General features: G+C 37.8%; 1 pseudogene; it reads left to right on the forward strand.

Moving 5' to 3' along the window:
- The first annotated feature begins 3,472 nt into the window (after window positions 1–3,472).
- LOC107813086 (putative disease resistance RPP13-like protein 1) lies at window positions 3,473–8,870 on the forward strand (annotated as a pseudogene).
- The last annotated feature ends 16,918 nt before the right edge of the window (window positions 8,871–25,788 follow it).

Here is a 25,788-nt window from a genome sequence, read left to right on the forward strand (position 1 = left end):
TATAATTTAGAGTAAAATAGATATTTGGCAATCCAAAATTTGGAAAATCTAGTTGAGTGACCTTCTGAATGCAATAAGCATAGTTCAGTGACTTTGTTGTTACAAACGAAAGTAAAGTGACTTTAGGAGATAATTTGAGATAGTTATGTGACCATTTGAGTAATGGACTGTTACATGTGCGCATGAGTGTTTGTGTGCATAAATATTGTGCAGAAATTTCCTCCTATGTCAAAGTCTTTTTTTTTTTTAAAACCAAAGGTTCTCCATAGGAGATTATACTGAAGATAACTCAGAAGAAACATAAAGGGGGGCATATACCTGACCTCATCAAAATAGAGTTAATTGGACAAATCCAACTTTACAATTGTCTTATCCCTAAGATAACAGAAAGAAAGGATGGTCACTCCTAAAACAATTAAGGTCCGAAAAATTGCTAAGTATGAACTTAGCACAAATATCACATTCAACCTGGATCAAAGATGAAGGTGTTCTTCCTCACCTTAATTCTAAAACTTGGTCTTCTTAGCTCATCATTTTTCACTGAGGATGTAATTTGCCTTGGCATGTTTATAGCCCCAATGAAGAACTGTTTTTTTCTATCTCTTTCCGCTAAATTTGCTAGAAGATTAGCTGGAATGTTGCCTTTCCTGAAGGTGTGAGTGAATTGAAACTGTCCATCTGTGTTCATTGCTTGAATCTCTTTAACTTCTTCTCTGATTTGTCATGCCGTGGAGATTTCTCCCTTTATCATTTGAAGAACAAGTAAAGAATCTGATTCAATAGTTAATTTGTTAAAGCCGTGGTCTAAACACCACCTCATTCCAGTTTTAATAGCCTCCACCTCAAAGTCAAAAATCAATTAAAAGGACTTGTTATTTCTATGTCCACAATTTTGTGATTTGCTTAGTATGAAATTAAGCTCTACGTTTTCAGAGTTTATGCATTGCTCTGAGTAATTCTTTAATTTGTTTATTTGGACTATTTAGCTTATAGATTTTCTGGTACTAGTCTGAGGCTTGGCTCTCATTTGTTACTAAATTATTCTGTTGTTCTGCATTTCTGCCATTGCTTCTTGTCTAAGCCTGGGCTGTATTTTAAAATTGTCATTTTATACTACACTGCATTTGATAGCAAATATTAAGATTTTTTCAGTATTTGGATTTTTGAGTTTCTAACTACACTGCATTCGATAGGTAATACTGAATGGATACTAAATTGTCATCTTCCAGGAGATGTGTACATTTCATATTTATTTTTTATTTTTTTTTGTTTTGGTTCTTTTTAGGCAGCTTTGAACTTGGTAATACACTATACTCTTATTTTGCATCAGAGAGGAAATTGATACACTCTTCCAGGGATGTATCATGATGTCATTAATAGTTTACTCAGTACATTTGACCTTTTCTTTTGAAGTCTTAATTGTGAGTTATGACGTATTGAAACTACACGCCGTTAGGAGTCACACTTTTAGTTTTTTCTTTGAAAGAAATACAATCTTCCATGAGAAAAGACTGGTTATACGTAACACATAGCATATTGCACGTTATGATTAGATTATAAGAAGGTTATATTGTTTTCACTGTTAGGATTTGAACAAAGTTCAACCATCATTACGGAATGGAAAAGTGTTAGTAAAACTGCGTTCAAAACCAGAAAATCAGAAGTTAGAATAGAAATGTAAAAATATTCCGAGCCCACAAAATTTCTTGTGCGTCCTTAAGGATTTTAGTCCCACCAATGTTGCCCAAGGTATTCGGAATTTCGGATTAATTCCTTGTAAGATAGAAAATTTATTCTGTAATAACGACACTTTTATAGAAATTCTACGAACACAAATGACGGAATAAATAATACAGTGCAGACTCTATTTGATGAAAAGGTGCAACTTTCATTTCACATCACACCCTTTAAGAAAGCCAACGAAAAGTTCTGGTTGTCTCTTTACTCAAATTGAGAAGGGAAAAATTGTTGATCAAGCATTTTTACACAAGATATAGTGCCACATGTTTAGAAACAGAGATATATGTCTTACACGCATTGGCTTGGTATAAACATTCGGAGTGAGTAAATTTTTACTCACATCAATAAATACGACTCTTGTTGTCCCTTGGGAAAATTCAATCTTTAGATTCCTTCTCGACGAAATTCTCAACATAAATCCTTTCGTTATTTCCGCTCTTTTGTTTCCTCTGCCGCCTGCATCTAATTAACCTCACATCTCATACAAATATATGATTACAAGATTAAAAAATATTGACAATGTCAATGCAAACCCAACAAAGTTCTAATAAACCAACACAAGGTACTGTGCTCTTTTTCATCTTCTGATTTTATTTGATTGTCATTTTCTGACTCTTTTTTTTTAAAGAAAAGTTGTTTTAGTACGTGAATATATAGTTCTTTGCGTCCATTTGTTTTTTTCTTAAATTTATTTTAAGGATGGTTTGGTTACTTTCTTCACTTTAACCGTAATTATGAACAATGGCAAATCCAGAAATTTCGCTTAGGATATTCAAGATGTAGTACATCAGTGTATAAAAAGTAAATTTTGACTTATATATGCAGTATATATTATTATCCAATAAAGGGCATTCAACTGACCACCCTTCACTTTATGTGGCTACAGGGGCGTAGTTATGTTGGCCCAAGGGTGGTCAGTTGACTACTCTTCGTCGGAAAATTATACTATGTATAAAGTAAAAATATTACTCCCTCCGTCTAATTTATGTGAACCTCTTTGACTGGGCACGGAGTTTAAGAAAAAATGAAGACTTTTGGAATTTGTGGTCCTAAACAAGTTAAAAAGGGGCCCAAAGTATTTATGTGGTTATAAAAGTTTCTCGTTAAGGATAGAATTGTAAGTTTAAGCTAAATTGTTACCAAATTTAGAAAGGGGTCATTTTTTTTTGGAACGGACCAAAAAAGAAATAAGTTCACATAAACTGGAACAGTGAGAGTATTTGTTGTTGATTAAAAATAGATTTTGAACACCCTTGCATAGTCCACTGGCAAATGGAATTCAAAACCTTATTGAATTTCCTGACTACGCAGGATCTCCACGAAGGGGGTTCAAAATTTTTTTTTGTATCTAGTGGGAATTGAACCCATGACCTTATGTAGATTTTGAACCCCCTTGACCACTAAACTACACTTTTGGATTGTGTTAAGGGGGTTCAAAACTTAATATATAGAGGTAAAAAACAGATTTTGCCTTATATATACAGTGTATTTTTTCGGCGAAGGGGGTTCGGGTGAACCCCTTGCGCCCCCCTAAATCCGCCCCTGACCGTGCTGATGGGATGTAGTTAGAGTGGCCGGACTACATTGTTTGTAATAGTTAATGACCAAACATTGGAAAAAATGTTGTCCTTTTTCTTTCTATATGTAACTGCCAAATTATATAAAACAAGAAAAATATGGAGTAATTGTCTATATAGCAGTGGCAAATGATAGCAAAAGTGAGAAGAGAAACAGTCTTAATATACAGCTATAAGACAAAAGTAATTTCTGCTAAAGCACATAGTTAGAATACCAGACCTGTTTAGATTATTATCTAGCATTGAAGAGGTAAAATAAATCTCTTAGCACATATTAATTTTAGAGACTTTTAAAAATGGAGATTGGCTTAGCAGTTGGTAGTGCATTTATCTCTTCAGGCCTTTCAGTTCTCTTTGATAGGCTTGCTCCTCAGGGTGAGCTGCTCAAGATGTTTCAGAGGGAAAAGCATGATTTTCGGCTATTTAAGAAGCTGAGGATGACTTTGCTTGGTCTTCAAGTTGTGCTAAGAGATGCAGAGAACAAGCAGGCATCAAATTCGTACGTGAGCCAGTGGCTTAATGAGCTTCAGGATGCTGTGGACAATGCTGAAAACTTAATGGAAGAAATCAATTATGAAGTTTTGAGACTTAAAGTGGAAGGTCAGCATCAATATTGAAAAAATAAGCAACCAACAGGTAAGTGACTTGAACTTGTGCTTGAGTGATGAATTTTAAGTTAACATAAAAGAGAAATTGGAAGACACCGTTGAAACGTTGGAGGAGTTGGAAAAACAAATTGGTCGCCTTGACCTCAAAGCCTATATTGATTCGGCTAAGCAAAGAAGTATTAGACAAGAAACTTCTGTAGTTGATGACTCTGATATCTTTGGTAGGCAAAATGAAATAGAGGAATTGGTTGACCGTTTATTGTCTATTGATGCAAATGGGCAAAATTTGGCTGTAATTCCTATTGTTGGAATGGCTGGGATTGGCAAAACAACTCTTGCTAAAGTTGTTTACAATGATGAGAAGGTGAAAGACCATTTCGATTTGAAAGCTTGGTTTTGTGTGTCTGAACCATATGATGCTTCTAGAATAACAAAAGGGTTACTTCAAGAAATTGGATCATTTGACTCTATGGTTGGTGAGTATCTTAATCAGCTTCAGATCAAACTGAAGGAAAGCTTAAAAGGGAAAAAGGTTTCTTATTGTTTTAGATGATATTTGGAATAACAAATACATCGAGTGGGATGACTTGAGAAATCCTTTTGCACAAGGAGAAATTGGAACTAAGATCATTGTGACGACACGTAAGGAGAGTGTTGCCTTGATGATGGGTAGTGGGGTTATTAACGTGGGGACTCTATCTAATGAAGTCTCTTGGGATTTATTCAAACGACATTCATTAGAAAACAGGGATCTCGAGGAACATCCAAAACTTGAAGAGGTTGGTAAACAAATTGCCACCAAGTGCAAAGGATTGCCTTTAGCTCTGAAGGCACTTGCAGGTATGTTACGCTCCAAATCAGAGGTAGAAGAATGGAGAGACATTCTAAGAAGTGAAATATGGGAGCTGCCAAGTCGTTCGAATGACATCTTACCAGCATTGATGTTGAGCTACAATGTGATAGGACCAAACCTATTGTTGTATGTGAAAGTAGACAAAACAAAAGAAAGAAAAATCAAAAAGAGATGAAAATATGATGTAAGCGCTTACATCGACATTCTTGTGATGTAAGCGCTTACCTCGACATTCTTATGATGTAAGCGCTTACATCGGCATTCTTATGATATAAGTCCTTACCTCGGCAGGGCATTCAAATGCCTATAAATAGGGGTCTACATTTTCATTTGTAGATCATCCCAAAACTTCTTCTTTCTCTTTTCAATTAATAAAGAGTTATTCTTTGTGTGGCCGTGGAGTAGGCAAAAATTGCCGAACCACGTAAATCTTGTCTTGTCTTGTTTTGTGCAATTTATTGCTTTTCTCTCTTAAATATTCTTTTCTTTCTATTAGCTTGATAGCTTCCCAACAACTGGTACATACAGAAGGTACTAAGCAGGTTCAGTCTTCATGATGCAAAGACCAGAAGCACTCAACTCGGAAGCCATCTAAATCTGTCAAAGGACCAATCACCTAAGACAGATGAAGAAAGGAAGTACATGTCCAAAGTTTCGTATGCTTCAGCAGTAGGAAGTTTGATGTATGCTATGGTTTGCACTAGACCTGCCATAGCCCATGCAGTTGGAGTTGTTAGTTGATACATGTCAGATCCAGGAAAGGAGCATTGGGAAGGTGTAAAATGGATATTGCGATATCTCAAAGGCACCTCAGGTATGGCACTTTGTTTTAAAAAGAGAAATATTATCTTACAAGGTTTTGCTGATGCAAATTTAGGCGGCAATCTGGATAGTCGAAAAAGTACCACGGGCTACGTGTTCACCTTGGGTGGTATTGCTGTTAGTTGGATGTCCAGACTTCAGAAAAGTGTTGCTCTATCTACCACTAAAGCAGAGTACATGGCAATCTCAGAAGCTGGAAGTGAGATGATTTGGCTCAAGAATTTTCTTAAAGAGCTAAGTAAAGAGCAGGACAATTGTGAGCTTTTCAGCGATAGCCAGAGTGCAATTCATCTTGCCAAAAATTCAGTGTTTCATGCGAGATCAAAGCATATCCAGTTGAGGTATCATCATATCCGAGAGTTGATAAACGAAGGAACTTTTTCCCTGCAGAAGATACCAGGATCAAAGAACCCGTCAGACATATTGACCAAAGTTGTCGGTGTTGACAAACTGAGGTTGTGCACTGCCTCAGTTAGCCTTCAAGACTGATAGAGTGAAGGTGCCACCAGAGAATAGCAAATCTTTCTTTATTTTCTTTCTTGATGTAACATAGGTTTGAGGGGGAGATTGATAGGACCAAACCTATTGTTGTATGTGAAAGTAGACAAAACAAAAGAAAGAAAAATCAAAAAGAGATGAAAATATGATGTAAGCGCTTACATCGACATTCTTGTGATGTAAGCGCTTACCTCAGCATTCTTATGATGTAAGCGCTTACATCGGCATTCTTATGATGTATAAATAGGGGTCTACATTTTCATTTGTAGATCATCCCAAAACTTCTTCTTTCTCTCTTCAATCAAGAGCTATTCTTTGTGTGGCCGTGGAGTAGGCCAAAATTTGATACGCTTCTCAACACAATGATCTTCCTGTACATTTAAAGCGATGCTTTGCCTATTGTGCAATATTTCCCAAAGATCATCTATTTTGCAAAGAACAAGTTATTAATCTGTGGATTGCTAATGGTCTTGTACAGTGGTTACAGAAAGATGAATCAATTGAAGAGTCAGGAAACCAATACTTTCTCGAGTTGAGATCAAGATCATTGTTCGAAAGGGTCCCTACGTCTTTTCCAACGGGGACTGAGATGTTCTTAATGCATGACCTTGTCAATGATCTGGCCCAAATTGCATGTTCAAATCTTTGCTTCAGGTTGGAAAACAACGAAGGATCTCATATATTGGAACAAACTCGACACTTATCATATTCAATGAGCTTTGGAGAATTTGAGAAATTGAAATCCCTGTGCAAATTGGAGCAATTGAGGACATTGCTTCCCATAAGCATGAATCGCTTTTTTCCCATTTACGACCTAAGTAATAGGGTGTTGCATAAGATATTGCCAAGATTAACATCATTAAGGGCACTATCATTATCTGGTTATAACATTAAGGAGTTGCCCAATGCCTTGTTTATCAAATTAAAACTCCTAAGATTTTTGGACCTTTCTTGGACAGCGATAAACAAGTTGTAACTTGGAGACACTTCTCTTATCATATTGCCTTAATCTTGAGGAGCTACAACCACATGGAAAAGTTGAGCAACTTGCGTCACCTTGATATTAGCAACATTCCTCGCTTGAAGATGCCGCTATATCTAAGCAAGTTGAAAAGCCTTCATGTGCTAGTGGGAGCTAAATTTCTTCTAGGTGATTGCAGCGGTTCAAGAATCGGAGATCTGGATCAACTACATAACTTATATGGATCTCTATCAATTCTAGAGTTGCAAAATGTGGTTGATAGAAGGGAAGTTGTGAAGGCAAACATGAGAGAAAAAAATCACGTTGAACAGTTATCATTGAAGTGGAGCGAAAGTATTGCTGAGAACTCACAAAATGAGAGAGACATACTTGATGAGTTACAACCAAATACAAACATAAAAATACTCCGAACCACGGGATACAGAGGGACAAAATTTCCAGATTGGCTAGCTGCTCATTCGTTTCTTAAGCTGGTAGAAATGTATCTTAGCAACTGCATGGATTGTGATTCCTTGCCAGCACTAGGACAACTTCCTTCTTTGAATGCCCTTGCCATCAGAGGGATGCATCGAATAACTGAGGTGACTGAAGAATTCTATGGTGGTTTGTCTTCCAAAAAGCCATTTAACTCTCTTAAGTCGCTTGAATTTGCAAATATGCTGGAGTGGAAGCAGTGGCATATACTAGGGAATGGAGAGTTCCCAACACTTAAGAGACTTACAATTAAAGGTTGCCCCAAGTTGATTGGGAAGTTGCCTGAAAATCTTTGTTCTTTGACAGTATTGATAATTTCAAAATGTCCTCGACTCATTTTGGAGACACCTATCCAACTTTTAAGTTTAGATTGGCTTCAAGTTGTTGGTTCTCCTAATCTTGGAATTCTTTTTGATGATGCTCAAATGTTTACATCCCAAATTCAGGGAATGAAGCAGATAGCTTCACTAAATATTGATGATTGCCACTCTATTACCTCTATACGTATTAGCAGTCTTCCAAATACCAACAGATTCAGAATTAAACGTTGTCATCTCCTTGCACGGCTTTTGATTCCCACTGGGATCGAAGATCTGAAAATTGATGAATGTGAGAATCTTGAAACAATTTCAGCTATATGCACGATTCAGATGACCTCGTTGTGTTATTTGTTTATTTACAAATGCCAAAAGCTGAAATCATTGCCAGAACGTATGCAGGAACTCCTTCCATCTCTTAAACGTCTCTCCTTGCGTTATTGTCCAGAAATTGAGTCCTTTCCTGAAGGAGGACTACCCTTCAATTTAGAAGTCCTTCTGATCGAGTATTGCAAGAAACTGGTGAATGGCCGAAAGGAGTGGGTTTTACAGATACTCCGCCGTCTCACAGATTTAACCATCATTCATGATGGTAGTGACGAAGAGATTCTTGCTGATGAAAATTGGGAATTTCCTTTCTCCATTCGACGTTTTGAAGTAAATAATCTGAAAACCTTAAGCAGCCAAGTTCTCAAAAGCCTCACTTCTCTGAAACGTCTATCTATTCGTAATTCACCTCAAGTTTGGTCACTACTCGAAGAAGGTATTCCCTCGTCGCTCACTTCACTTCGAAGTCTAGATATCGGGTACTGCGATCAGCTCCAATCTATTCCAGAATCAGCAATTCCTGATGATGTCCATCTCATTGAAGAAGTATTAGGCATGTGCCTAATAAGAGTTTTCTTTGGTTTGGTAGCCAACCTTGTTGACTTGGTTTGGTTGGTAGCCAACCTTGTTGAATTTCTTTGGTTTGGTAGCCAACTTTGTTGAATTGTGAAAAGTGGGTATAAATTGTCAAATATTGTAGGCTTTAGAGGGTGAAGCTTTGGCTATAAAAGGATAGTTTCAACTCTCATTTCTTCACACCAACAAAGAGAGAAAGAAAGAGTGAGGTTTCACAGACAAGGTATAAGAAAATAGTCTGTGAGGAAAATAGAGAGTGAGCGATATTGTAGTGAGGTGGGAATATCAAAAGAGGGTTATTTCTTTTGAGTGTTGTAGTGGTCTTTGGAGTATTTATCTCCGACCTACAAAGTGTAAAATTCCTTACTATAGTGATATCAGTTGCTCCTCTCGGGGTCGTGGTTTTTTTTCCCTTATTCAGAAGGGTTTTCCACGTAAAAATCTTGGTGTCATTGTTACTCTTTTATTCTTGTTAATTAGCGTATCTCGGTACTACATTATTATTCCGCTTTATTACCGTGAATATTATTTTGGTAAGGGGTTTATTCCCAACAACTGGTATCAGAGCACAGGTTCTGCTCGTTCACTGAAATACTATTCACTGTCGGTAGTACTATACTTGGTGAAAAATAAAAATGTCCGGAGTAAAGTACGAGGTAGCAAAATTCAACGGAGATAACGGTTTCTCAACATGGCAAAGAAGGATGAGAGATCTGCTCATCCAACAAGGATTACACAAGGTTCTAGATGTTGATTCCAAAAAGCCTGATACCATGAAAGTTGAGGATTGGGCTGACTTGGATGAAAGAGCTGCTAGTGCAATTAAGGTTGCACTTATCAGATGATGTGGTAAATAACATCATTGATGAAGACACTGCACGTGGAATTTGGACAAGGTTGGAAAGCCTATACATGTCCAAAACGCTGACAAATAAATTGTACCTGAAGAAGCAGTTATACGCCCTACACATGAGTGAAGGTACGAATTTTTTGTCACATTTAAATGTGTTTAACGGACTAATCACACATCTTGTCAACCTCGGAGTGAAAATCGAGGAAGAAGATAAAGCCATCTTGCTATTGAACTCGTTGCCATTTTCGTACGATAATTTGGCAACAATCATCCTGCACGGTAAGACTACTATTGAGTTGAAAGATGTCACATCGGCTTTTCTACTCAATGAGAAGATGAGAAAGAAGCCTGAAAATCAAGGACATGCTCTCATCACAGAAGGTAGAGGCAGGAGTTATCAAAGGAGTTCGAACAACTATGGTAGATCCGGAGCTCGTGGGAAGTCAAAGAACCGATCCAAATCAAGAGTCAGAAATTGCTACAACTGTAATCAACCAGGTCACTTCAAAAGAGATTGCCCAAATCCAAGGAAGGGCAAAGGTGAAACCAGTGGCCAGAAGAATGACGACAACACAGCCGCCATGGTGCAAAATAATGATAATGTTGTCCTCTTTATAAATGAGGAAGAGGAATGCATGCACCTGTCAGGTCCAGAGTCGGAATGGGTGGTTGACACAGCGGCATCTCACCATGCCACACCGGTAAGAGATCTTTTTTGCAGATATGTAGCAGGTGATTTCGGCACAGTGAAAATGGGTACACAAGTTACTCAAAGATTGCGGGGATTGGTGACATTTGTATCAAGACAAATGTCGGATGCACATTGGTTCTAAAGGATGTGCGGCATGTACCTGATTTGCGGATGAACTTGATCTCGGGAATTGCTTTAGACCGAGATGGATACGAGAGTTATTTTGCAAATCAAAAGTGGAGACTCACTAAGGGATCATTGGTGATTGCAAAGGGAGTTGCTCGTGGCACGTTGTACAGGACAAATGCAGAAATATGCCAAGGTGAATTGAACGCGGCACAAGATGAGATTTCTGTAGATTTATGGCACAAAAGAATGGGTTATATGAGCGAGAAGGGATTGCAGATTCTTGACAAGAAATCACTCATTTCTTATGCCAAAGGTACAACTGTAAAACCTTGTGACTACTGTTTATTTGGTAAGCAGCATTGAGTCTCATTTCAGACATCGTCTGAAAGAAAATTGAATATACTTGATTTAGTATATTCTGATGTTTGTGGCCCAATGGAAATTGAATCAATGGGTGGTAACAAATATTTTGTTACTTTTATTGATGATGCTTCACGAAAATTATGGGTTTATATTTTGAAAACCAAAGATCAGGTGTTTCAAGTTTTCCAGAAATTTCATGCTCTAGTAGAAAGGGAGACGGGTCGAAAGCTAAAGCGCCTCCGAAGTGACAATGGAGGTGAGTACACTTCAAGGGAATTTGAAGAGTATTGTTCAAGTCATGGGATCAGACATGAAAAGACAGTTCCTGGAACCCCACAGCACAATGGCGTAGCCGAGAGGATGAACCGCACCATTGTGGAGAAGGTGAGAAGCATGCTCAGAATGGCTAAACTGCCTAAGTCATTCTGGGGTGAAGCAGTTCAGACAGCTTGTTACCTGATCAATAGGAGTCCATCAGTTTCGTTGGCGTTTGAAATCCCAGAGAGAGTTTGGACCAACAAGGAGGTGTCCTACTCGCATCTGAAGGTGTTCGGTTGCAGAGCTTTTGCACATGTACCAAAAGAGCAGAGAACAAAGCTGGATGATAAATCGGTTCCCTGCATATTTATCGGATATGGAGATGAAGAGTTCGGGTACAGACTGTAGGATCCTGTAAAGAAGAAGGTCATCAGAAGCAGAGATGTAGTCTTCCGAGAAAGTGAAGTTGGAACTGCTGCTGATTGTCACACCTCCTTTTTTCGCACCCGAGAGGGTACAAGGGAGTTTTTTCCAATTAAAGGACAATCGAAACGGGATTGGTTTGTTTATTTCAGAGTCGCCACTTGGGAGTTTTAGGGTGTCCCAAGTCACCAATTTTAATCCCGAATCGAGGAAAAGAATGACTCCATATTACAGTCTGCGTACCAGAAATCTGGATAAGGAATTCTGTTAACCCGGGAGAAGGTGTTAGGCATTCCCGAATTCCGTGGTTCTAGCACGGTCGCTCAACTGTCATATTCAGCTTGATTATCTGATTTTATACAAATATGAACTTATGTGCAAATTTTAACTTTTTACCGCTTTCATAATTGTTATTATTATTTTCTACAAGGAATTGCAACGTTGTGAAAATATATCCCGAACCGCATTACAATCAATGTACCCGTGGTCGTCGACACATTTTGACTCTATTGAGATTTGGATTTGGGTCACATCAATGTGCACCCGTGTTTAAGAAGGTTAAATTATTAAAGGTGCGCCTAAAGCAACTAGCGTATTGTTATTTTGGGAAGGCCGTAAAATTCGCTAAACGGCCTGTCCCGAATTCTAAGTATTTTAATATATACATTTAGAGGGCCCCGCAGCTTGTGCATTTTTGTTTGTCGAGGCTCGTCTCATTTTTATTTAAAAGGATAAACCTACAGTGACTATATTTTCCTATTAAGTTCGTCTCTAAAATAAAAGAAAATCTCTTAATTAATTACATGCTAAAAACATAACTTATTAATTATTAGTTTACGGCTAATGCGAATGGAAAATTGCGACCGAGTTTGTACAAAGAAAAACTGCTTTCATTCTATATTCTATTATTCAATAATACTAAAACGTGAGATTGACACACCATAATATCAAAACAGATTAACTATTCTTTGATTAATTTAAACTAACATTATTAGATGAAGAAGTTATACATATGTGACATTGTTACTAATTTAATCAATCAACTACATTTTTATACAAAGAAAAGAAAATTATATTCAACCACAAATCTAAACAGGAGGAATTCAACAGGAACAAAGCCTGATTAATATTTCATTTTTGCTTCAAGTCGAGATTGTACAAATGTGTACCTGGAAACAGCAGTACAAGAACAAAAGAAGGAGAAGTCAGCAGCAGTAATAACACAGCAACAACAGATTCAGCAACACCGCAAACCAGTACAGTAGGAATAGCAGAAAACCCAGGAGACTATAAACGACTCCAAGTATAGAAAAGAAGTAAAATGCAGGAAGGTTCTGACTATTTCAGATCTTAAGCGAGGCAATGAAGCAGTAACTATTCTTTTTCAACTTCAAAACTCTCCAAAATGAATTCTGCCCTTGTATATACAGTGTATCCACAATGTATATTGGGTGTATACTTCTCACTCCGCCCCCTCTTTTTTTTCTTCTCTCTATCTAGTTTTTCCTCTCTTTTTTCCACTCTTCTTCTTAAATTTTCTCTTCTATTTATAGCAAAATTTTCGAAATTTTCAGATTTGTTTTTTATTATTTTATTATTTTTTTAATTAAAAACATCCCACTTACAAATTGCTTTTATTTTTTTAGAAAAAGAAATCCCACCTTTATTTACTTTTATTTTTAAAATTCCAACTTTAATTACTTTATCTTATTTAAAATCCCACTTTTTATTTTTTTAAAAGAGAATCTCACTTTATTTAACTTTTCTTTAAAAAACAAACCACTATCTTTTCTTTTTCTTTCAAAAATGCTACTTTCAATTACTTTAAATTTTTTAAATTTTCAGATACCTTTATATTTATTTTTTAATTCCAACCTTCTTTTACTTTTAAATTTTTTAAAAATTTCCACAAAACTTTTTATTTTTTAAAATTTTCTACATTCTTTTACTTTTTTAAAAAAAAAAAGAAGAGAATTTCACCTATTTTTACTTTTATATTTTTTTTATTCAATACTTCCCTTTTTCTTATTTTTTTTAAATCATTCCCGAAATTATTATATTTTTTTAAAAAAGAAATAAAATAAAATAAAATATTTTCGGATTTTTTATATATATAAAAAAAACAAAAAAACTATTAATAGTGATAATTCACCTTTTATTTTTATTTTTTTTGGTTTTGTTTTGTGTTGGACAAAAATGAAGAAGGGGTGTTGGGTTAATGGAGCGGACCGGGTCGACCCGTTTTGAAGTGGACCAGGTCATGGGGAAAGTTGGGCAATTATTTGGGCCTGTGGTTTGAAATTGAAGAAGTGGCCCAATCTGATTTTTCTTTGTATTTTTGTTCTTTTTTCTTCTTTTATTTTTCTAAAACTAAATTATAAAAGTACTTAAATTATTATTAAGAACTAAATTAAGTTATAAAAGCGCAAATTAACTTCCAATAACAATTAACGCACAATTAAGTAATAATTAAGCATAAAATTGTTCATTTGGACATTAAATGCTAAAAATGCAAAAGATGCCTATTTTTGTAATTTTTAATTTTTGTAAACAAATTTAATTACTAACAATTGTAGAATTAAATCCTACATGCAAAAATGCGACATATTTTGTATTTTTTATTAATCAAATAAATAAACATGCATAGACAAACATACAAATAGTTACACAAAAATCACAAAATATCACAAAAATTGCACACCAAGAAAAATTATTTTATTTTTGAATTTTTTGGGAGTAATTCTCATATAGGGCAAAAATCACGTGCTTACAGCTGCCCCTCTTTGCCCGGAGACACGAAGGGTTTTCGTGCAAAGATAAAGCGAGCGATTTTTGCCCATCCGAGTACTCCGTGTGAAGCATTTTTTTTGAAAAAGATTTGACCGAACCTTTGCTTCAAAGGTTTCCTACATATCCTGGGCTAAACAGGAATCAGGTCAATGTAGTTCGGGAAGTTTTTGGTAGCTGGGACTACCGTGGGACTGCGATGTTACTGCTGTTGCATGCTGTTATCACTGCTTACCGATCTCCTTGTTACATCGTGCTTAAAAGAAAATAAGAAGCTAGGCTAGACTAAAATTTGTTCTTATTGCCTTGCTTTCTTGTCGGCTTGTGTTTCCTTCGGTGCTTTTCTTCCTTGAATTTTGGAATGATACTGGCCCTTTGCTTTTCTGAATACCAGTTTTCATCATTTTGCTCAGTCCGCTGGGGACATGGCTTTCTTCATCAAGCTTTTTGGCGGTTCCTCTGGTGGGTACGACTTTCTTCATCAGACTTGTTATGCTGGGCATGATTTAATGTTCACCAGCTGCTTCTTTCAAGACGCGTCCTTTCTTCCTTTTGACTCATGCGCCTGAATTTGTGCTGGGACATCTTGTTGCAACCTTCTGTTTCCCGGTGCTGGGGATTTTTATTGTTTCCTGCTGGGGATTCTTGTTGTAACCCTCTATTTTATTGTTTTCTGACTTGATCTTGAAATGTATGCCTCTATTATATGGGCGGGCTCCCAACTTCAACGCTTGTAATGAAAAAGACTGAATGTATTCCCGCATTATACTGGTGGGCGACCTAGAACATGAATGTATTCCCGCATTTTACTGGTGGGCGACCTAGAACAGAATGTATTCCCGCATTTTACTGGTGGGCGACCTAGAACAGAAAGTATTCCCGCATTTTACTGGTGGGCGACCTAGAACAGAATGAAAGGACAGAAATGTATGCCTCTGTTATATGGGCGGGCTCCCAACTTCAATACTAACTTAGGAGGAAATGCCTCTCCTATGGGTAAAACTAAACTTAGGAGGAAATATCTCTCCTATGGATAAAATAAACTTTAGGAGGAAATGCATCTCCTATGGGTAAAACTAAACTTAGGAGGAAATGCGTCTCCTATGGGTAAAAGTAAACTTAGGAGGAAATGCATCTCCTATGGGTAAAATGAACTTAGGAGGAAATGCGTCTCCTATTGGTAAAGGCGTGGAATGTATTCCCTTGTTATACAGGTGGGCGCCTAAAATATGAAATGGACAGACAAAAAGTATTCCTCTCGTTATACAGGTGGGCGCCTGGCTTCAACAACAATTTAGAAAATAAAATCCTATTCGAGGGCGGATGAACCCAAAATATCCTATTCGAGGGCGGATGAACCCAAAATATCCTATTCGAGGGCGGATGAACCCAAAATATCCTATTCGAGGGCGGATGAACCCAAAATATCCTATTCGAGGGCGGATGAACCCAAAATATCCTACTCGAGGGCGGATGAACCCAAAATATCCTACTCGAGGGCGGATGAACCCAAAATATCCTACTCGAGGGCGGATGAACCCAAAATATCCTACTCGAGGGCGGATGAACCCAAAATATCCTATTCGAGGGCGGATGAACCCAAAATATCCTATTCGAGGGCGGATGAACCCAAAATATCCTATTCGAGGGCGGATGAACCCAAAATATCCTATTCGAGGGCGGATGAACCCAAAATATCCTATTTGAGGGCGGATGAACCCAAAATATCCTTAAGACTTGAAAATGTCCTATTCGAGGGCGGATGAACCCAAAATATCCTATTCGAGGGCGGATGAACCCAAAATATCCTACTCGAGGGCGGATGAACCCAAAATATCCTACTCGAGGGCGGATGAACCCAAAATATCCTACTCGAGGGCGGATGAACCCAAAATATCCTACTCGAGGGCGGATGAACCCAAAATATCCTACTCGAGGGCGGATGAACCCAAAATATCCTACTCGAGGGCGGATGAACCCAAAATATCCTACTCGAGGGCGGATGAACCCAAAATATCCTACTCGAGGGCGGATGAACCCAAAATATCCTACTCGAGGGCGGATGAACCCAGAATACCCTATTCGAGGGCGGATGAACCCAAAATATCCTATTCGAGGGCGGATGAACCCAAAATATCCTATTAGAGGGCGGATGAACCCAAAATATCCTATTCGAGGGCGGATGAACCCAGAATATCCTATTCGAGGGCGGATGAACCCATCTTCAAAAACTTGGAATTGTCTTACTTACGACTGTCTTTCTTAGAATCGTGTTGTCTTGCTATCTCTTAAAACTTGAATTGATTTCCTCGTTCCTTCGAGAAAATTTTCGACAAATGGCAGAAAATTTTCTGCCCCAGTGTTGGTGCTTTTCCTTGTGGCATGTTTTTTCGCCATTAACAAGATTTCCTTTTCCTGCTTCAAATCAAAGAAAATTTGTTAGTTTTAACACATGGTAAGTGGTCGTGTCACTCCTGCTGGGGATGGTTTTTCCCTTTCCCTCTTCCCTGCTCTGTGCTTCATTACGCTATCAAAACTTGTTGGGGATGAATTTTCCTTTTCTTCCTTCCCCACTCTGTGTTTGTGACCAACTTCTTTTCACTTTATCGCCTTATCTTTGGCCTATTGTATTCGCCTTTTGCTTTGCATCATTTTGGCAACTGGTAGTAAACTCTGAAAATCCTTTTCAAAAACAAACTGTTGGGGAGGTAAAATCTTTAAACCAAGAAATGAAAAAGTGAAGAATTTCAAAAATAGAAAAAGAAGAAGTCTTTCTGAACAAAATATTGGGGAAAAGGAAAGAAAAGAACTTATCTGAATGATATAACTGATCCCAACGATCATGTCACGCATTCCGGATTAATCAACCCAGTCTATTTGTATCAATCAACCCTTCGGACGGCCTCATGTTGCTGGGGATAAACAGGCACTCAACTCTTTGCCAAATGTGGATCCTTCCCGCCAATCTTGTCTTGTCGCCTCATAGTGCCCTTTCGAGGGGTTTTCACTAATAAGACTCTCTCATTTCTCTCAACTCCCGTCGCCTTATGGTGCCTGTGAAGGTTTTTACCGATAAGACTCTCTCATTTTATTTTATTTTTCAGATGGGGATTAGAGTGCTGCCGATATGACTCTCTCTGTTGGGGGATTCTTTCGGCTATCAATTCATTTCCAGCTTATGATCTTCTTCTTTGCTGGGGATCAGAGTGTTATTCCCGACTTCCATTTGCATTGACTTAGCACTTCTCAGTTACTGATCGGGAGGTCTTTTTGGACATCAATAGGGGTTTTTGTGTATGGCTGAAAGGAGAAAGGGTATCCAAAGTTCAAAAATAATTTTTAGGGGTAAGATAGTACAACTCTTGGAATCAAACTTTCTTGCCAAAATTACAAGCGCCAACTTCTGCCCCAGTTTTTCTTGCTTGGGGATTTTTATTTTGTCACACTATGTTATCTTATGCACACTATGACCGAGCCGTGAGGCGCCTACGTATCCTCTTCGAGGAATCGGGTCAAACGTAGTTCCCAATTCCTTTGTTTTTTTTTGTGACTTTTCTTTTGTTCTTATTATCATTACTTTTTTTTTCTTTCATTTTCATTACTGATTCCAAAAGAGGGGTATGAAAGAATAAATAAGGCTCAAAAGGGGAACAAAGGTTAAAGTGTTTGGATAGAAGAAAGAATTGCCTCCGTCATTTCATTCTCTGATAAATGCTAAATACAAACAAACAACAATTACAATCATACATAATATCTCTTAACTGCGTCAGAATTGATAGTCATGTCGACGCATTTCCCTTAGATATTTGTTGATCACAAAGCGTCATTGGGCTTGCTCTGTTTAGATTGCAATAATCAACACACACCCGGATTTTCCATCTCCTTTTTTGTTTTGCACTGGCACCACATTAGCCAACCAATCAGGATATCGAGCGACCCGAATAACCTTAGCGTTCAGCTGTTTGGTTACTTCTTCCTTAATCTTCACACTTATGTCGGTTTTGGACTTCCTCAATTTTGCTTGACGGGGTGAAATGCTGGGTCAGTGGGCAATTTTTGAACCACTAAATTGGTGCTTCAACCCGGCATGTCGTCGTATGACCATGCAAAATGTTTTGAATTCAGTAAGTGCTTTAATTAGTTCTTCCCTGATGTTTGGTTCCATATGGACGCTTATCTTAGCTTCCCTGATGTCATCCGCATCCCCTAGATTGACAGCTTCCGTGTCAGTTGGGCTCTTTTTTCAAATTGGCTCAACTCTCTATTAATTTCTTCGAAGGCTTCATCCTTATCGTATTCCGACTTATCATCACAATCTTGTACAATAAGTTCGAAATCAAATTGATTTTTTAGATTAGGTTGAAGATCCGTCGTACATGCCATGTCATTAGAACCAGTATAAAGAGAACTGTTCAGAAGAGAAAAATAAGAAGAAAAATTAAAACAAAATAAGGAATGAGAAAAAAAACTTTCACTTTATTAAAATACGGGATAGCAAGGTTTCACACTTTGGCGAGCACAAGAAAAATCTGGATTACAACCCTGGAATAATCCAGACAACAAAAAAGAAAATCAGAGCCCACTACCAAGACTCCCTTCGTATAGGAAGAGGAGTAGCCGTTCAATTGTTGATTTTTGCTTTCAACCCCACAAACTGCACATCTGCCTCGTTGGACCCTTTTCCAACACCATAACTGGCTTGTCATCCACCTTTTCCAACTATACCACCGCTTTTCCACTGGTTAACATTTCTTTTGAACCGACACGAATCATCATCACTGTTTGTGAGGGTTTCTTTAGATCCCCTCCTTCGTGCACTAGCTCAATCATGTGGGTTTCAAGGTGTGCCGGCAACGGGTTCTGATTGATGTTGGGCGCCTCTGGTGTCTGAACCTCAATCTTGTTGGTGTCAATAAGATTTTGTACTGCATGTTTCAACTTCCAACACTTCTCGGTATCATGTCCGGGAGCCCCCGAACAATACTCACAGCTTACCGAGTGGTCCATATTTTTGGGAAGGGGATTTGGCAATCTGGGCTCAATAGGACTCAACAAGCCTAACTGCCTTAATTTGTGGAACACGGCAGTATAGGTTTCTCCCAACTCAGTGAATGTTCTTTGTATTCTTTCATTTCTGAAAGCCTGATTTCCCCGGAAACCTGCCCCTTGAGGGTTCCTGTAAGCTCTTGGCGGTGGATAGGTGTTTTGCGATGGTGTATATGTGTTATGGGGAGCCGGCGCGCGCCATTGCGGGCGAACCGGAGGCTGAGTATATGTTTGGGCTTGGTGCACGGAGAAGTGTGGTTCTTGAGGTGGATAGTAGTATTGTGGTGGGCTGTATGGGTAGTTTGGCCTGTGGGGTCTGGGTTGGTTGTAGTATGGTTTACCAGACCTGGACCAACTGCTTGCCTCAATCGTGGCAATTTCTTCTTTCTTCTTTCTTCCTAGCGCACCTCTCGTGCCGCTCTGAATAGCCTGGGTTGTTGCCTTGAGTGCTGAGTAATTTAGGATTTTGTCAGACCTCAGACCCTCCTCTATCATGACCCCTATCTTTACTACTTCATTGAAGGATTTCCCAACCGTCGTCACCAAGTGACCAAAGTAAGTTGGATCCAGTGTCTGCAAGAAGTAGTCCACCATTTCTCCCTCTCTCATGGGAGGATCAACTCTGGCTGTTTGCTCTCTCCAGCGGAACCCGAACTCGCGAAAACTTTCCCCGGGCTTCTTCCCGGTCCTCAACAATGTGAGACGGTCAGGGACTATCTCGAGATTGTATTGGAAATGACCTGCGAAAGCCTGCGCCAGATCATCCCAAGTGTACCATCTGCTGGAATCCTGCCTGGTATACCATTCGAGTGCCGATCCGCTCAGACTTTGGCCAAAATAGGCTATCAACAGTTCATCTTTACCGCCTGCCCCTCTCATTTTGCTACAGAAACCCCGCAAATGTGCCATGGGGTCACCGTGCCCTTCATATAAATCAAACTTAGGCATCTTGAACCCAGCCGGGAGTTGGACGTCCGGGAAAGGGCATAGATCTTTGTAGGCCACACTGACCTGGTTGCCCAATCCGTGCAGGTTCCTGAAGGACTGCTCCAGGCTTTTGAACTTCCTCAATACCTCCTCTTGTTCTGGGACTTTAACCGGCTTTTCAATCTCTGCCGGTACCTCCAAGTGTGGATTGTAGGCATGTGGTTCGGGGGCATGGAATGTGGGCTCAGGGGGATAGTATTGCGTATCGTGAGCCTGAAACAATGGCTCGTTGGAGGATCTTTGCAACGTGGCTGGCGGAGGTGCCCCGACGATGGGGACGATTGGCGGAGGAGGGTTTTGTTTGGGTGGTGGAGCTTGGGGATTATAGGAAGTATCCCTTTTGTAGTATTGGGCAACGGGGAAGCTCGTTGAAGGGCCGGGTAAAGGGTATTTCGGTGTGTGTCCCGGTGGGGAAGTAGGAGTGACGAGTGGTTCGGGCCCCTTTTGCACCTTAGCCATGGCTAGCTGTATTTCATGCATTTCCAATCTCATTTTTTCTATATTGGCCATCGCCTCCTTCAGCATCTGATGTGCCGCCCCTTCCGACTCAACACTATTTTCTGAGCCAGTCATGTTTTCTGGTATAATCCCTTTTGATCTTGTTTGATAATGGTATGGTGCCAGTACGCTTTAACAACTAACTGTTTGGATTTGGACAAACAACAAACTGTTTGGATTTGGACAAACAACAAACTTGTTAGCGTTAAAGTTTTAACAGATATTGCAATTGCATATTGGGGAACGCAATTTTCTTAGGCAGTTAACCATTTCTAACATGTTTTTTTTTCTACCGCGTGCATCCTCCCGCGTGAAACCCTTCATTCCACCCTTTTTTATTTATTCTTTGTGCCTTTTTTATTTATTCACTTTCTTTTTCTTTTTTTCTTTTTTTTTGTTGTGGTCGAATCTTATGGAGATTGCCTACGTATCATGCCCCCGCATGAATCAGACCTTGCGTAGTTCGGACCAATAATAGATAAACAATAATGAACATTTTTTTCAATTTTCATATTAAAACAAACTGAGTTTCAAAGGTTTGAAGATGACCTACAAACTCGAAAATCAAACAACCCACATATTCTAATCAAAAGATTTACAAACTCAAAAACAAACGGCCAGCTTCCTTTCCCCGTTTGTCAAATGCAACCAAACGGCTATTTTTGCAAATGTTGCCCCTTCCAAATCTCACATGAATTTTGAGGATGGGGAGGATTATTTTGACACTTTACAAACTTGTCCATTCTTTTACGAAAATAACCTTTCGACAACTGAAAGATACTCTAAGGCTATTTCGGCGAGAACGGTTTAAGACGCGACCGAAGCTGGCTCGGCTTATTATGACAAAATTCAAACGGTATTCACCTGACCGCTGACTCTTTGTTTTTTTTCTTTTCAAAATTACGAAAAAAAACTGGTGTTGCAAACACGGCCCTTCAGCGCCTCGGGGACGAAGATTTCTAAGGCTGTGTGGGTCCACTGGACAAAAAATCCTAAACATGACCCAAAAGGTGGCTGTTTATGCAAAGTCAGCCTTTTGGCGTCCCTTTAGGGAACATTCGGCTATTTATGACAAAACAGCATCACCTGACTTATTTATGACTCTTTTTATCGATTTTCAAATTAGAAAACTCAATATTGCAAGCACGGCCTTTCAACGTCTCGGGGACGAAGATTTTTAAGGCTGAGTGGGTCAACTGGATCAAAATCCTAAAATGACCCAAAGGTGGTTGTTTATGCAAAGTCAGCCTTCCGGCGTCCCTTTCGGGAACATTCGGCTATTTATGACAAAACAACATCACCTGACTTATTCATGACTCTTTTTATCGTTTTCAAATTAGCAAACTCAATATTGCAAACACGGCCTTTCAACATCTCGGGGACGAAGATTTTTAAGGCTGAGTGGGTCAACTGGATCAAAATCCTAAAATGACCCAAAGGTGGCTGTTTATGCAAAGTCAGCCTTCCGGCGTCCCTTTCGGGAACATTCGGCTATTTATGACAAAACAACATCACCTGACTTCTTTATGACATATTATTTTTATTATTATTTATTTGTTTTTGGTTATTTTAGCAAAAATGGGGGTTGGACCCGATGAGGGTTGCCTACGTATCTCACATCCGGTGAGAATCAAACCCGCGTAGTTCGGGCAAATAAAAGATAAACAATAATAAACATTTTTTTTAATTGGAATTTGTGAAAGAACTGCTTCAAAAGAAGAAAGGAAGTATATATATTTTTTTGATTGATTTCTTTTTGAAAGAAAGACTTGTAAAAATTCCTTTTCTTTTGATTTGAACTTTGAGAATTTCAAAAGTAAAAGGAAGATATTTTTTTCTGAATTTTCATTTGTTTTTTTTTCTTATTCTAAAGAAAAAAGAAAATATTTTTTGGAATTTTACTTTTAATAAAAGAAATGCTTCTAAAAAATATTTTTGAATTTTGAATTTTCTTTTCAATTTTGAAAGAAGAATCAAAATATTTTCGGTTTTTTTTTTAAGAAAACATTTTTATTATTTTTGTTTTATCAACAATGGAAAATAAAGATATTTATATTATTTCTGCAAGACATATCTTTTTGGAATTTTACTTTGAATTTTCTTGGCAAGACAAATACTCTTTGCAACAAATAAAGATATATATATCTTTCGGAAATAAAAAAAAACTTTTCGGATTTATATATATATATATATATATTTGCGACAAATAATGATATATATATTTGCGACAAATAATGAAAGACTCTTTTTTATTTTTATTTTTTTATTTTTTTTGCATTTTAATAAGCAAATAAATAATAAAAAAAACATTTTAAAAATAAGACCTTTTTTCATTTTCATTTTCATGGCAAGACAAACTATATATATTTTTTCTATTTTTTTTTTTTTTGAAAAACAAAAACAGAACAACGACTTTTTTTTTCTTTTCTTAGCTTTTAATAAAACAAACTAATAAGACATTTTTTTTCATTTTCTTAAAATTTCGGCAGAGTTTTGACAGTATTTGGGCATTTGTTTTCTTTTCAAAAATAAACAATCAATTCCCTAACCGCTATTTCGTTTTTTTTTCAATTTCAAAATATTATTCCTGATATTCACAAGTCAGTCAGCACACAAGTCCGAATCAAATAAATGCGCAAGTAGTAGCAAGTAAGATGCATCAGGATGGTCATTTTCATTTTTGGTACACCTGTCCTAGACAGACCCAACCCCTGTGTTGGGCCTCCAAAGTCAAATGCACGTGATGCAAACGAACGTTCCTACTAGGGATCCGGCATGTGGCTTTGTTATACTAGGTTCATAACCTGGGTGTTTGTTCTAGACCTGGCTTACCCGAGCGGACAGCTCGAGCCGAGGAGGAGGCGGCAGTCCGGGAATACAGAAGCTTCACCGGTTTTGCGACTTATCCAAACCTCGTTCTAAATTGGGACTTGACACTATACAGAAAAGAAGTCGTACGAAGTACACCCTTCTTCATGATTCAGAAGACTCAGAGAGAAGATGGGTTTCGACACAATTTATATACAGTTCACATAATATCAAAGCGGTAAAAGCATCATTTAGCACATTAGGCTCAAACACATGTAAAAATCAGATAAAGCCAAATATAACAATTTATCTAAGCTCGAATTTCTAACCCTGAACCAGTGGTTCTGGGTGTTTGTCCCCAGCAGAGTCGCCAGAGCTGTCACACCTCCTTTTTCCGCACCCGCGAGGGGTGCAAGGGAGTTTTTCCAATTAAAGGACAATCGAAACGGGATTGGTTTGTTTATTTCAGAGTCGCCACTTGGGAGTTTTAGGGTGTCCCAAGTCACCAATTTTAATCCCGAATCGAGGAAAAGAATGACTCCATATTACAGTCTGCGTACCAGAAATCCGGATAAGGAATTCTGTTAACCCGGGAGAAGGTGTTAGGCATTCCCGAATTCCGTGGTTCTAGCACGGTCGCTCAACTGTTATATTCGGCTTGATTATCTGATTTATACAAATATGAACTTATGTGCAAATTTTAACTTTTTACCGTTTCATAATTGTTATTATTATTTTCTACAAGGAATTGCAACGTTGTGAAAATATATCCCGAACCGCGTTACAATCAATGTACCCGTGGTCGTCGACACATTTTGACTCTATTGAGATTTGGATTTGGGTCACATCAATGTGCACCCGTGTTTAAGAAGGTTAAATTATTAAAGGTGCGCCTAAAGCAACTAGCGTATTGTTATTTTGGGAAGGCCGTAAAATTCACTAAACGGCCTGTCCCGAATTCTAAGTATTTTAATATATACATTTAGAGGGCCCCGCAGCTTGTGCATTTTTGTTTGTCGAGGCTCGTCTCATTTTTATTTAAAAGGATAAACCTACAATGACTATATTTTCCTATTAAGTTCGTCTCTAAAATAAAAGAAAATCTCTTAATTAATTACATGCTAAAAACGTAACTTATTAATTATTAGTTTACGGCTAATGCGAATGGAAAATTGCGACTGAGTTTGTACAAAGAAAAACTGCTTTCATTCTATATTCTATTATTCAATAATACTAAAACGTGAGATTGACACACCATAATATCAAAACAGATTAACTATTCTTTGATTAATTTAAACTAACATTATTAGATGAAGAAGTTATACATATGTGACATTGTTACTAATTTAATCAATCAACTACATTTTTATACAAAGAAAAGAAAATTATATTCAACCACAAATCTAAACAGGAGGAATTCAACAGGAACAAAGCCTGATTAATATTTCATTTTTGCTTCAAGTCGAGATTGTACAAATGTGTACCTGGAAACAGCAGTACAAGAAAAAAAGAAGGAGAAGTCAGCAGCAGTAATAACACAGCAACAACCGATTCAGCAACACCGCAAACCAGTACAGTAGGAATAGCAGAAAACCCAGGAGACTATAAACGACTCCAAGTATAGAAAAGAAGTAAAAGGCAGGAAGGTTCTGACTACTTCAGATCTTAAGCGAGGCAATGAAGCAGTAACTATTCTTTTTCAACTTCAAAACTCTCCAAAATGAATTCTGCCCTTGTATATTCAGTGTATCCAGAATGTATATCGGGTGTATACTTCTCACTCCGCCCCCTCTTTTTTTTCTTCTCTCTATCTAGTTTTTCCTCTTTTTTTTCCACTCTTCTTCCTAAATTTGCTCTTCTATTTATAGCAAAATTTTCGAAATTTTCAGATTTGTTTTTTATTATTTTATTATTTTTTTAATTAAAAAAATTCCACTTACAAATTGCTTTTATTTTTTTAGAAAACGAAATCCCACCTTTATTTACTTTTATTTTTAAAATTCCAACTTTAATTACTTTATCTTATTTAAAATCCCACTTTTTATTTTTTTAAAAGAGAATCTCACTTTATTTAACTTTTCTTTAAAAAACAAACCACTATCTTTTCTTTTTCTTTCAAAAATGCTACTTTCAATTACTTTAAATTTTTTAAATTTTCAGATACCTTTATA

Source organism: Nicotiana tabacum, chromosome 22 (genome assembly GCF_000715075.1).
Source record: "Nicotiana tabacum cultivar K326 chromosome 22, ASM71507v2, whole genome shotgun sequence".
Taxonomy (NCBI): Eukaryota; Viridiplantae; Streptophyta; class Magnoliopsida; order Solanales; family Solanaceae; genus Nicotiana; species Nicotiana tabacum.